We start from the raw sequence: 9,810 nt of genomic DNA on the forward strand, positions 1-9,810 counted from the left end.
GTTGGAAACATCAATGATATTATTCTAGTCTAAAACGTTTTCTTAAAAACATGGAAGATTGTCTTAATTTACTTTATTAAAATCTTGTAATGTTTAGCTGTTTAAGAAAACATTACAATTATTACCACCAATAATACGATTTAGTATTTATATGAAAAAAAGTGCATAATATATTCTAAGTCGCAAACAAACACATGGTGTTTAAAACTTTAAATAGGAAATATTGCAATATAATGAGTGCATTTCCTGAACACTAGCCCTGTTAATTTCACATAGTGTCAAAATATGTTTTGTTGGATGATGAATAAGGTTGTACTCTGCAACAGAAAATATATATATCAGGAAATGTTTGCAGTTATCTCAAGTAAATAACTGAATAATTCAGTTTCAGTTACAAGTTGTTCCTGTTTTTTATTTAATTTGTTCATCCATATTTTTTGATGAACACTATATAATGTTGAACTCGTTTGTTTGTTTTGCATGCAATAAACATAAAAATAACTGTAATATTTTGCTGCAGCGATATAAAGTTTTGTTATCATGGACAGTTTAACTCACTCGGGTATTTTTTTTTTTTCTACTGTGCAGTTTTTAATCTGGTCGGTTTGTTTGTTTTTTCAAGTTCGCGCAAAACTACACGAGAGCTATCTGCGCTAGCCCTCCCTAATTTTACAGTGTAAGACTAGAGGGAACGCAGCTAGTCATCACCACCCACCGCCAACTCTTGGATTACTCTTTTACCAACGAATAATGGGGTTGACCGTCACATTATAACGCCATCATGGCTGAAATAGTGACATGTTTGGTGTGACGAGGATTCGAACTCGCAACTCTCAGATTACGAATCGAATGTCTTAACCATTTGGCTTATATAGTCGGTTCATGTTAGTCTACCGCCTAAAACAATAGTATAGCTACTGTCATTACATACTACGCATTAGGCCCGGCATGGCTAAATTAGAAACGGCTAGCGCAGATAGCCCTCAAGTAGCTTTGCGTGAAATTCAAAAACAAAACAAAAAAAACATACTACGCATTAAAAATTAAACTACAGTATGGCTCATTATTGTCTTTGTTTCTAAAATTGAGTGTTAGACTATTTTATAACAAAATGGTTTGAAATGCTATAGTTTTATGTGCATGTAATACAGTCAGTAACCTGAAGTTTCTACTAATGGTTGAATTTATAGTCATGTAAGTTTAACATACAGTTTCGGTTAAATGCATTGACTGTGTATGAGAACTCATGGCATGAATCTATTGACTGGATGGTGTGCAGTTAATCTTCGTTGACCGTGTTGCACCTTACCATCTTGATGAAGAGAAACCCACTTGAAATAAAAATGCATCTCAGAATGGCTGGTATGGGTCTAGCTAGGAAGGTCGAAACGTTGTTCTCTCCTTATCAATAAAAGTGTTAATATCCATATCAGCCGTTCTGAGATACATGTTCTTACCATGTAATTATTGACACGAAACAAAAAAATACATTGTCACAATTAAGATAAAAATTGTCTTTTTTAAAAAATGTGTGAATACTTGAACTAACTTTGATCTTTAGTTACGAGAGCCAACAGAGTGTTGAATACGTTACACTAGAATATTGTGAATCTGCAAATGCATGACAACCACAGGTATGGTGGAACAAGATGCAACATGACAATATCTTAATGATGTTGAGAAATTCATAGATAATATGACACCAACAAAAACCGATCGCTTTTGAAAAACGTATGTGGTAATTTTTTCAATGCAAAACCTTCTTATATTCTGGTAATACAGGTGTGTTAGAATGAGATATTTGGAGCATACGAGACATATGGCATCAAAAATAAAATAATATTGATCACCTCTGACACCGAGAAAGAGACCTATGTAAAATTATGTCCCAGCCGCGTTAGCCAAAGCGCGGTGTCTTGGAATAGTATGCAATCCACGAACACAATGGTCAGTAGCAAAGACCGAACACGTGTTCCAAGCAACAGTACGGAACATAATGATGATTTCAGTCTCAAAACAGAGACATCAGTTTACGGGTTCACCAAGAAAAAAGGCTTAGTAAAGCCTCTCTTTCGAACGTCGCATACCTTAAACAGCTAGAGAGTTTTATATTTCCGTATAAACAAAATTATGAATTTCTATGCTAGGATATCGTTGTTCTGAAACACTAGATGGTGGAAACATGTATTGACAACTTTCGGACGAATCCTTTTGTAACAGAAACTATGCTGCAAAACTACTATTTTGACTTTTCAGTTACTAAGACATGATTTTCTACTTGATTTGCTAAGGCACATGAGTGTCTGAATACACTTTATGTAGTTGATGTAGTACAACAGAATCAGGCCTTGTTTAACTTTTTTCTTTATATCCCATATTCAAAAAGGCTGGTAACTAATTTTTTCTCAGTTGTCAACACACACATTCTGTCAAATATGCTGTGCGAGACTAATAGGAAATTAAAAAACAATACAAAATGTAACATATGTTTCTCATTATGTTCTGCAATAGCACGTAAAGAAGTTTAAAACTTTACTTAGATTTATCAAGAATTATAAAACACTTTGTCGAATATGGACATCGGATATTGACTGAAAACAGCAGAAAAGATTGTTTTGTTTGAATTTTTGCGCAAAGCTACACGAAGGCTACCTGCACTAGCAGTGGAACACTAGAGGGAAGGGAGCTAGTCATCACCACCCACCGCTAACTCTTGGGCTACTCTTTTACCCTCAAATAGTTGGATTGACCGTAACATTATAACGCCACCACGGCTAAAACGGTGAGCATGTTTGGTGAGATGAGGATTCGAACCCGCAGCCCTCAGTTTACGAGTCGAGTGCCTAACCACCTGGTCATGCCGGTCCCAGGCAGAAAAGTACTTCAATCATTAGAAAGCTAAAAATAAATTTTCAAAACTATTTACATCATTTTCAGTTGTTTTAGTAAAACCGAAACAAAGAATTGTACTTAATGAAACCTCTAGTCAGTTTAGCCCCAGCACTATAATGTCAAGGTCTTTGTCTTGCTTCTATCATCTTTGGCTTAAAACTTGTATATAACGTGTATATGTGTAAAATAAATTATCACTACAATTATTTATTGATTTGTCTGACACAATATTCGTATCACGTTATTATAAATAGGTTATTTGTTTAGTTTTTGTAACAAATTTTGGTGCAGTTCTAAAGAATAGGCTAATACGTTACGTGCTTTGGAAAATTAATATCGAAACTGACTTCGAATTTATTATTTGCCCTTATACAGTCAAAGCAGTGTAGTTTATTGACTGAGTATTGTGTTTTTGTCCATGTTTCAGGTATTCAAGTTTATCAATGATTAAAGGAATCGTAAGTTACTTGATTCATGATGTATATAAATAAAATTATACGTCTACCTATCAAATGATATGTGATATCTTGGATATTTGAACATCAATGTAATATATATGTATAATGTATCTACGTGCCTTTACGTACACGTTATTGAATATATATTTTCAGACAAACAAGATTATTTAGTCCTAACTCTAACTACTCAAAATTCGATGGTACTCATGTTCTATTGGTTGTAATAAGTAATGTATATTATTAATAAAACTGAACCATCAACTGTTTTCCTTCAATAAACTGTGCTCCAAGAAAAACGATACATTTTGAAGTAATATATATTTAAAGCAATTCTATTTTGATTTATTTGTTGACTTAACTCTGCTTTACGCAATACGAAATTGAATTGACTTGTCTTGATGATGGTCTTTTGCTTAGTCGATTAGAGTGTAGGTCTATTGTCACAGCAAGACAACTTTGGTAAGATCTACGTCTCACGAGATGAAATATAAAGCAATTCCTAAAATTCAGTTGCATAGAGTGTTGCGTTCAAATAAGTGTTTACTTCAACAAACAGTTCCCCCCCCCTCTAAATTGAGTTCTCAGTGACAGAAACAACTTATCCACATCTCCCTAAGTATCAATCAATATCAAATAAAGTTTATTTGAAGTTAAGCACAAAGCTATGCAATGGACTTCCTGTACTCTGCCCACAGTGGGTATCGAAACCCGGTTTCTCGCGTTGGAAGTCCGTAGACATACGGTTTTGCCACTGGTGGAGGTATGAGATATCAAACTTACAAAAATAACTCGTTATTTTTTTATTGTGATTACGAGGTCTGTATAACTGGTAGTAACATTTTAGCCTGTGTGAGTTTGTTATTTATAAGCTTTGTTTAACAAAAATCATGCTAAAATCAAAAATATTTGTTTTCTATGTTACATTTTTTAAACATAATGTGCTAAAGCTGACTAAAATGTGTGTTTGAATGTAACTTCATTTGGTGAATTCCGTCTAGTAGCATATGCTCCTAAATGTATCAGTATATATGATAAGAAATTATAAAATATTGAAATGAAAAACAATATCGTTTTTAAAAGAGCTTCAAATAACACCCACAGATAGCTAAGTATACATTCGAATGTACTGGCAATATTTCACTAACATTCATTATTTAGGTTTCATATGGTATTATGTTAAACAGATTGAATTATTGATTAGATTTACCGTGAATTTGATTATATTCTTGCATTTGCCTTAACAACAGACGTTGCTATAAATCCCATTTGTTTGTTTTTAGAAGTTTGTTATTTCAGTGTACGATATTTTTATCCTGAATGGCACCTCATACGTAAGCTAAGCGGACACAGACATCTTTAATTTAAAACTACTGACCAGAAAGAGGTCAACCTGTCTGCATCACCCGCTGTCCAGGTTATTTTGGAGATGCAGAGTATTAGCAGAAGAGCTGTAATAACTAACCGTGCAGAGTGTACTTAGCGGCATGTCAAAGCTCGAACATTAGGCCTTCTCATATGCAGCTCACAATTTTAGTCACTGTCCATTGTTTCATTGATACTGTATACAAACATAAAATAAACACGTGACCTCCACCTTCCTATTTAATGCGCTTTTATTTATATTTGACTCGTATCATTACTGCGCTGTTCCCATGTATTTATATTAATGTCGTGTCATTCCCAAGTAGTTACAAAGAAACGTAAACTTAAATTTCTGTAGTTTATATCCCCAGAAACGACGAGTTCTTGAGTATAGATTCTATAATCTATTACAAAATCCAATTTAGTTTTCTTCCCTCACTTCTCATAATTCACAATAGGAAGAAAAGAATAGTAAGAAAAAAACATAACGTATGATATAGATCGAGCTAGTCAATGTGGTCAATGTGAACATTTCCTTGTTGTAACTAAATGTGTTTGATTCGAGATATTATTTCTACAAAAATATCACAACTGCCTTCCGAAAACAAATGTAAACAAAACTCGCATTCACTCTCTCTCTCTCTCTCTCTCTCTCTCTCTCTCTCTCCGGATTTACAACGCTAAAATCATGGGTTCGATTCCCCTCGGTGGGGTGAGCAGATAGCCCGATGTAACTTTGCTATAAGAAAAACACACACACAAACACACTCTCTCACTGCTAAATTAGGAACGGCTAGCGCAGGTATCCTCCAAGCATATTTGTGCTAAATTCAAATCAAACCACATTAATTAAAAATGTGTTAACCTTTCCCATGCGCATTCCAGGAACTTGGTTTAAGCAGTTTGGCCCTCCCTGTTATGTTTTAATTTTCGTTTTTTTATTTTTTGTTGCTTGTTTGTTTGCATATTGTAAAACATAAATACTGCTCAATTGGTTACTTGTGCTCTTCTCACTATGGGTACTTAAACCCAATGTTTAATGTTATAAGCCCACTGAATTATTACTGAATCACAAAGGAAAAGGGGCTATATTTTCTATTAGAAATTATATAAAAAACAAAATGTTAATCTCGTGAATTTACGGAAAAGAATGAAACGCGGAGAGAACAATTAAAAGGGAAATACCACGTCTGTCAGTTTTAATTAATAAAAAATATCTAATTTAAATTTTGTTTGTTGAGACTTTGCTCCAAATCTCCCGTTTTTAAAAATCAAGTAACACAGGCGTTTCTTTTCATCTAAGACTTAAAAATATAGTCTACAGCACTTTCATTAGTTTATTTCTCTTTAATTAAAAACTCTAGCTGTGAAACAAGTAAATATATGGTTATTAAATATCCTTTTTATGCAGTGATGGGTTCAAAGCAACCATACAAGGGTGAATAACTATGCTTCGGTCTCTTCCCCCTCCTCCATCATTTAATATTCTGTGTTATGGTATGATAATTGTTATGGACTATATTACTCTGTAATATAAATCCACTGCATGAAGTTTGTGCACAATACACTGAGATCATTGTTGCTCTTTCTTTTCTTTACATACTTACAAAGATACAGAAGTTGGTGAGAGATATCTGCGAATATCACAGCATAAATTCTTGTTTGTGCTTTCATCTTGAGGATAAAATAATATGTTGGCTTTGATTTGTGGCTCGATTTTTTGTCTTGATAGACTCTCAAATTATTGTGGTCTACTGAGCCCTAAAGATGATATTTTTTCGGTGATGTAGTAATGCCACTACATAAACCTGATAGTATGCGGAATTCACTTAGAATAATTGTTTGTCGATCCTCGTAGATATTTAACTTAGTACTGTATTTATAACATGCAACCGCAATAAAAAAATAAAAACATAAAAAACTGCCGTGGGATGACTTGTAACATTTTTTTTAATGTTACATCAGGGATATCATATTAATAAATTTCACGGACTTTTGCACAGAGTTACGTAAACATGAGTTTTGGCCATTTTGATGAAATACTTCTGTTTGTCACGTGCTAAGCCTATAGGCATCTTTGAAAATTGATCTTCCATTTGACTTTCAGGTTTGGGATTAATTTGTGAACGTGACCTATGTGTCACTTTTCTGGAACTAAATGTTTGTGTATTAAACTGTTTACAGAGTTTTCTACTTTAGCTACGATAGTTTCTAACGTTATTGGGTAATTTCTTGTAGCATGCTGTTTAATTTTCTTCAAAATTTATTATGTGAGTTTGGTAGTAGGCCGTATTTTCCACACTAGAATCACGCTATCCTTGCTTTATCACCAAAGATATTCCAGTCATTCCCCTTTCTAGTAACAATAAAACTTCGTCCCTTACCTACCTTTATAATCACGAAATAAGAGAACTTCACGCCAGAACATTATATATATATTAACCATGACAGGATTTTAGTTTGAAGAGAGTCGACAGAATTCCAAAATGGGGTTCCCACCTGGAGTGTTCCGGAATATTTTATTCCCATTAGCCCCACTTGCGAAAGAGTCTTTAAAATTCTAAAGGTGTTAATCATGATTATTGTAGTGTTTAGTTTGTTTGTTTGTTTTTATTTTCGGTTGCATGAGAGTCTAGTAGGGTAAGCAAAGTGTAGGCAAAAGCAATATTCAGTGAGCAGACTTCTATAATCTAAGTTTTAGTTGATATCTACACTTGCAAACCGTTTTACTTCAAATGACTTACAACAAGTAGTTAGAGCTTTTAATTTGTGAAGTTATGGTCAGGGACACAGTGATTGGTTATGTAATTTACCAATGGTCGTAAATAATTCTTTGTACAATAGTCCTTTTTCTGTTAAATGCGAAAATATCTCTGACGTTTTCTTAAATAGTATTTTATGGATAAGAATTGTATAATCACCTATGGAACTAGTAGCAGTATGAAATTTAAAATCAGTTTCTCATCTTTATGTCACCAGCATTATGATTAATGAAGCCATTCTAGTGGTTGCCTCTTTACTGTGAATCTCCGTTCTACTATCTCTTCTGGATGATACTTTGAATTTGTTTTAAATTGTATAACTTTAGCTGCATCCAGTCACTTATTCATTGAGTTAATGGAGTAAACCCACACTTCTTTATTACTTGGACTTTTCTTCAACTTTATCGTATGTCTCATTAAAACAAATTATCAAACGAATTCTTGTGCTTCCATTTAACTGTGTTATTGTTGATTATTTTAGTTGCAGTTTCTGGATAGTTAATTCGCTTTGTAGTAGTAATGTTTCCAAAAACTCCTGGACAAAACTGCTGGTGGAGGAATTTTATATTTTTTTTTTATCTTCACTTAAGCTTCCTGCTTGAATACTAGGTTCCTTTTGTAATTATTTATAAACCGTTTTAGCTACATCTAGACAATCAATAATGTATTCCTAACACCTAAGATTGATTTCTAGAATATGAAATAACCACAGGCTACAATGTCTCCTGCAGTGGTTTCAAATTACTGTTTGCCATTGAAAACAAAACAGAGAACTATCATTTGAGGTGGGTTTTTTTTTTGCGAACCTATAATTTAGTTATTTTATATTACCAAATATCAACAATCCATTACTAATTGCCAATATTTACATGACAAACCTATTATAACGATAGCAGCAAAGTAAGATGAGTTAAATATTAAATGTGTTTATTAAATATATACATTATACAACCGCTCCTCACCAAAGATCGAAGTTCAAAAATCACAGATCTATTTAATCTCTTCTTCGCTTATCCTCGCATTGTAAGATGGCTTAAAAGTTATCTTATGTGTAAGAATGGAGTATTGAGTTTTATATTGAAACAGCTTTAATACACAAATCAATAAACCACGTGACAAGTACAGCCGATGTAAGGTCGTGGTGGAAAGGTACGTACAAAAACTGCATTTTGACACTTTTTAACGTTTCACAGATAGGGTGATGTCACCAAAAACTTATTCGTACATTTAGACCATAATGATATATTCAAACCGAAGATTTCGCATTCTCAAGACGGGAATATCCGTTTTACGCAATAGTTTTAAAAAACAAAATAAAATTGATCAACTTAAGAAACAAGGTCCGTCCAAAAAAAGACGTGCAATAAGTCGTGACCCAACCATGGTAAGTAATGTGTAGTACGAATCCATAGATATAAAGATCAGCTTACAGTATGGAACATAGTCAAAAAGAAACTTTGTCTGAAAACGAGATAATTTGGGTGTAGACTCACCAAAATAAGGTTTTTAGTCACATTTCCTATTTAAAATATTGCATGCTTCAAACAGTTGATAGATGAAACTGTTTTCTTTATTTCATATGAAAACATACCGATAAAATCAACTACGAATTCCTGTAGTGAACTCTGGAAAATCATTTTACGTAGACATTAAAAGAATTATAAAAAGCAGGAAGGGAGGAATAGTGTGATTTGAATATAAGAAACCTTACAGTGGAACCTTTTGCAAAGAAAACTACGCCGTAAGGCTATTCTTTGTAATGCACGGTCGACAGAGAAAGCATGACTGGACATAGATATTGATCTGAACTATAACGACATGGTATACTTCCAAATCATTTAACATAACATTCTCAACCTCTGTATAAGGTGTAAGCAGTTATTTACACGGTACTAAGAAATCACGCAGAATCAGAAAATGGATAAATTTGAATATAATATACTTGATATCCCAAGTTTCTTTTTAGGCGAGCTAAACCACCAGGGGCTTGCGTTTTACTCTACCTTGTAGTGTCCGTGTATCAAGTCAGCTGCTAATTTAGTTGTTTTTCTGGGATCGTGCATTACTCAGAATTAGGAAGTGATTGGATAGACATTTTTTGAATTAATATTAAAGGAGCTGTTTGGAAAAGAAAATTTTACGACATTTACTGTTTGAGCTTATTAAATATATGAATTTATGCATAATATATCTATATATCATTAATCACTTTTTAAATTCTACAGTATAGTTTTTGAAGCATCTCATCACAATTATTACTCAAAATGAAAAATCTAGTAATAAGCTTAAAGCTTCATTTTAAACGTTACGTTTTCACTTACATCGTGTACTAAATA

This window comes from Tachypleus tridentatus, unplaced genomic scaffold (assembly GCF_004210375.1).
Source record: "Tachypleus tridentatus isolate NWPU-2018 unplaced genomic scaffold, ASM421037v1 Hic_cluster_2, whole genome shotgun sequence".
NCBI classification, from domain to species: Eukaryota; Metazoa; Arthropoda; class Merostomata; order Xiphosura; family Limulidae; genus Tachypleus; species Tachypleus tridentatus.